Below are 5,353 nucleotides of genomic sequence, written 5' to 3'. Positions count from 1 at the left end.
AAATTGAGCTAAAAAGAATATTAAAAAAAAACATGTTGAGGCTATGTGCCAGTATTATTGGGACCCACAGAGGTCATATTGCTATGAATTATTGTGTTAAATTGAAAGTTCATACTCAGTCATATTCATTTCATTGCATATCATAACTCAGTTTTATGACTCTATTTTGATGCATATAAATGTTTTGGGCCAAATGCCCTATTTTACTGAAATGCCCGAGTGGCTTGAGAGGTTTATGACTGAGTGAGACCGAGGGCCTGATTTTATGTTTCATATTCATGGGATCGGGCTGCACGCCGCAGCATGTTGCATATTTATGGGATCGGGCTGCACGCCGCAGCATGTTTGATATCGGCCGAGGGCCTGATTTGTGAGGATGAGTGTGGATCGGGGCTGCCCGCCTGCAGCATACCTGAGTGAGGCCGAGGTCCTGATTTGTGAGGATGAGTGTGGACCGGGGCTGCCCGCCTGCAACATACTTTATTATTATCGCACGTGAGTTGTCCGTACAGATTATAGTGCTTGGGCTGAAGGAGCCCCTCCGGAGTTTGTACACACACCCAGTGTGCGCAGGAACCTACTGAGTTCGAGTGCCGAGTACCGAGTGCTGAGTGACTGGGAGGCAAGAGTAATTGTGAGGTATGCCCGAGTGGCACGAGTGATTGTGAGGTATGCCTGAGTGGCACGAGTGACTGTGAGGTTTTTGCCCGAGGGGCTGTATATGAGTGATGTTCTGCCCGAGGGGCTGTTTATGATTTTTTATTGAGTTGCATTACATTGGCATGCACACATGACATACATGCATAGAGATGTATTTCCTCATGCTGTACTGCATCACATCATTCATGATTTTTCACACATTATTGACAGATGGGTATAGTGATGCATTTGTTTTTACACGGGTTATCCGGAAGGAAAATGAAACATCTTATTTATTATTGACAAGATTTTGGGAGAAATTTATTGTTTTCAAACTATTCATATTTTTGGCAACTCCAGCAAACGATTTGGGTTTTCACTGATGTATTTGAATAAAAGAATTACTATTTTGAAATCATGATTTGGCTGAGCATTTTGTCTCTGAGTTACTTCTGGTATTATTTGCTTATTGTTGTTATGGATTGTTATGGACTATCGGTTTTGGACCTGACTTGGTGGAAGCTCGTCACTACTTTTAACCTACAGCTAGGTTTGTTACTTACTCAGTACATGGGGTCGGTTGTACTGATACTACACTTCTGCACATTGCGTGCAGATGTTGGCTGCTGTTGTTGCTGTGCTCGATGGTTACGGGACTTGAAGATGTACCTGCGTTCCTATTGTAGCTGCCTTTTGTTCAGGGTAGCCTTAGATTTATAAAAGCTCTATTTATGTATTATTCAGACAGACTATGTATTTATTTCATTTCCGCTTTGTATACTCTATTCTTAGAAGCTCATGATTTGTACTACCAGTTCTTGGGGGTTGTATAAGATTAAGATGTTTATTCACTTAAATTACTTTAAATAATTGTTATTGGAATTGGATAGTTGAAAGTTGGCTTACCTAGCGGGTTGGGTTAGGTGCCATCACGACTAGTTGGATTTTAGGTCGTGATACCGAGAGACTAGGGAGGTTGAGGACTGAGTAAGGCCGAGGGCCTGTCGGTGAGGTAAGGATACTATGGCACGTGAGTTGTCCGTGCAGGATATTATAGTACGTGAGTTGTCCGTGCAGCATGTGAGTTGTCCGTGCAGCACGTGAGTTGTCCGTGCAGTACGTGAGTTGTCCGTGCGGATTATAGCGCTTGGGCTGTACGAGCCCCTCCGGAGTTTGTACACCCCAGTGAGCACGGGTACCCATTGAGTGTTGAGTGTTGAGGGCTGGAAGCCCATTGAGTGATTGTTGTCCTAAGAGGTTCTACTTGCTTTTTATTTGTTGTTGCACTTAGTTGCTATCTGTCATTGTTGTGAAATTTTCTGGAAGATTTTATATCCGGAATACATTAACTTGAACTGTATAGAATTGATTTGACTTTAACTGCTGGATTTGAAAGCATGTCTATTCTTTGCTAGAATTACTGAAAGAGAACTATAACTGTGTAGCTCGTCACTATCTTCAGTTCTTTATTTATTATTGTTACTTGCTGAGTTGGTTGTACTCATACTACACCTTGCACTTCGTGTGCAGATCGAGGTGTTCCCGGCTATAGCGGGTGTTGATTTCTTTTGCACAGTCGATTTTTCAGAGATTCAGAGGTAGCTGTCGTATTTCGCAGACCTTGCCTCTCCTTCCCTATCTCCTTATTTACTGCATCTGGTCTTAGACTATTATGGACCGTATTTTTCAGACTTGTATTCATATTAGATGCTCATGCACTCGGTGATACCAGGTTTTAGGAGTATTTATATTTGTACTTGTGAGATTTCTTCCGCTAAATTTAATCATTTTGTTTTCAAATTTAAAAGATATGTGGTTTTATTGAGATTGTTGGCTTGCCTAGTATTGAGATAGGAGCCATCACGACGGGTGGAATTTTGGGTCGTGACAAACATACTGCATGCTCATTGTATTATAGCACTTGTGCATGTATTCTGTTTTATGAAACGGTTTTAAAAACTGGTTATTATATGTATACATTACTTGTTAATACATTTGCATTTCATTGGTTGTATTCAATGGTTTTATTTCTGAATTGACTGTATTTTAATGTATTTCACTGTATTCCTCAGTTAAATGTATTCACCTTTAATAGTCTGTCAGTTAAAATATTGTTTGTAGTTGGTGTATTTTAAATGTATTTTCATTGTATATATGTATATTGTATGTCATTGTATTTCATACATACATGTATTATATTTAGTATTCTGACAGATTAATATTTGTTGACATGCTGCATATTTAAACTTTTTTTTTATTGTATACATGTATACTTTATTTAATACGTCTATTCTTTGAGAGATACATGACTTTTACAAATGTCCAAAACTTATATTTCTCTGTTTAATGTAGGTTGTACCATCGACTGAACACTTGCATATGGTGAGCGATGAAGGAAGGCATTACACTGTTTGCCTCCTAGAAAAAAAGTGTTGTTGTGGGCGGTTCCAAGTTGACGAATTACCATACCCACATGTTTGGGCTGTCTTGAAAAGCAAGTTTCTAGTGCCAGAAGATTATTGCTCGGACTACTACAAACCAAAGTCTGTTGTAATAACATACGAGGTGCCCTTGTATCCGCTGCCTGACCGAAATAAATGGAATATACCAGCACAAGGGGAAGTTGTCTTACCACCCAAATGGAAAAGCCCTCCTGGAAGTCTAAAGAAGAAGCGCGATAAGTCGTTCAGTGAATTGTTGCAGAAGAAAAATCAACATTCGTGTAGTATGTGGGCAGGGAGGACATAATAAGCGTACTTGCAGAAATGCTCCACGTAGGAATTAGTTCATGTTCTGATTTCAATTACTACAATAACGATATGTCATAGATTTCTTCAAGTTTTATATTACATATTGATTTATTGGTGTATTTAATTCTTACGTGATGAATTATTTTAGTTCAGATTACTAAAATATTTTTAGTGGTATCTTTACAAATAGATTTATATACATATATGAAGTATAGCAGGTCATCTATAGTGCAAAACATATGAATACATACTGCATATACATTGGAATACATATATACATCTGAATACAAAAATTATATTAATTAAAAAAATATATGAATATATTCTACAATACATTAAATACATACTGCTAAATATATACTTCAAGACAAAACGGTAAAACAAAGTGAAGCTTTGAAATTATATAATTACATTGAATATAGTTAAATACAGTGAACATATTGAAAAAGTAAAAAAAACTAAAGACAGTGAATACAATGAAATACATGGAATACAGCGAGATAAATTGAATACAATGAAAATAAAGTGAATACATATCTAATAATAATTTTTTTAAAAATATAAAAAAAAATAAACGCAGTGAAAACAATGCATAAAGTGAATACATGACTTGTAATACAAATTTACTGTTGAACATATATGGGAATAACTTAATTGTTATTAATAAAAAATACATCTGAATACATATCTAATAGTAATTAAAAAAATATAAGAATACATACTGAAATACACTGAATAAATGTTGCTGGAAACTTATTGATGGATAATTCAGTGAAACACGGTGAAGCTTTAGATAAAGTGGTACAGAAAAAACTAATATCAGTTAACAACTTAACTTAAATGCTGTTATGTATTCCTTTATCAACATCTTAAAGAAAAAAAAGATATTCGTGTATTCTAAAAACAAAAAAGGTTGAGTAAAACTATCATGTATTCTGTAATAAGCTTCAAAAACTATTCTCACAGAAAACTGTTCTTCATAGAAAACAATCTTCACAGAAAACTATCTTCAAAAACTATCTTCGCCAAAAACTATTCTAAAACTATCTTCACGGTAGTATCCGAATCTATCATTTGTCTAACAATCTTTGTGGGTGATTCATTGTCACTTACGGCATCGACATCTATTTTCCGCATAGCATAGTCCCAAAGGAGGGAACCATATCTTTAACGGAGTAAATTGGCATCAAATGTTGTTTGTGGAACCAATCCATAAGTGCTCAAATACTCTGCGTATGCCGCGACATGCAACCCACAATCCCTGAAAATGTAGATTGACACAATTAAATATAACTCATATTATTAGTATTATAAATGATACAAGAATAAGAAAAAGGATTGAATTCATACATGCTCCCAGCCTTTTGTTGAGGCACATTCGAAATAAAACAACATCAAAGGGATCAGTTTGTGCCTTGTCATTGTATGCTGGTTCACGAAACCAATCTATGCCTTGCTTATCTCTGTAAAAACCACTGATTGATAGGTACGGAGGTACAAGCTTATCTATCTCAGTACCCACATAAGCATCATGGCCTGCTGATCGGTAGGAGTCATATACATTCATACATTTCTCTTTAAATGTGACAACTGCCAATATCCAATGAAGTTTGTCCTTCAAGTTGACTGGTATCAAGACATTATCAACCGTATGCCATGGTACATTAGCTAGTAATCTGTATCCCCTTATGTATTCACATACAACATCTTCTTCCGTGGCTACACTTGCATTACTATCTGTATCATTATACTTGTCAAATATTTCAGCAACTCTTGTCTTGAATATACAATCAACAGTTGTATATTTGAACTTGGTGGTTTGTGTGATGACCCAAAAGGTCATCTTATATTTTAAAACTCGAATCTGCACACTTAAGCCTTAAAAATCTCTTTTTATCCTCCTCGATTTGCGTACACAGTCCGGGTAGGTTTCCGAAAAGCTTTTATGTTAAAAACTGATGAAA

This window comes from Nicotiana tomentosiformis, chromosome 4 (assembly GCF_000390325.3).
Source record: "Nicotiana tomentosiformis chromosome 4, ASM39032v3, whole genome shotgun sequence".
NCBI lineage: Eukaryota > Viridiplantae > Streptophyta > Magnoliopsida > Solanales > Solanaceae > Nicotiana > Nicotiana tomentosiformis.
This window is presented reverse-complemented; position numbering follows the sequence as displayed.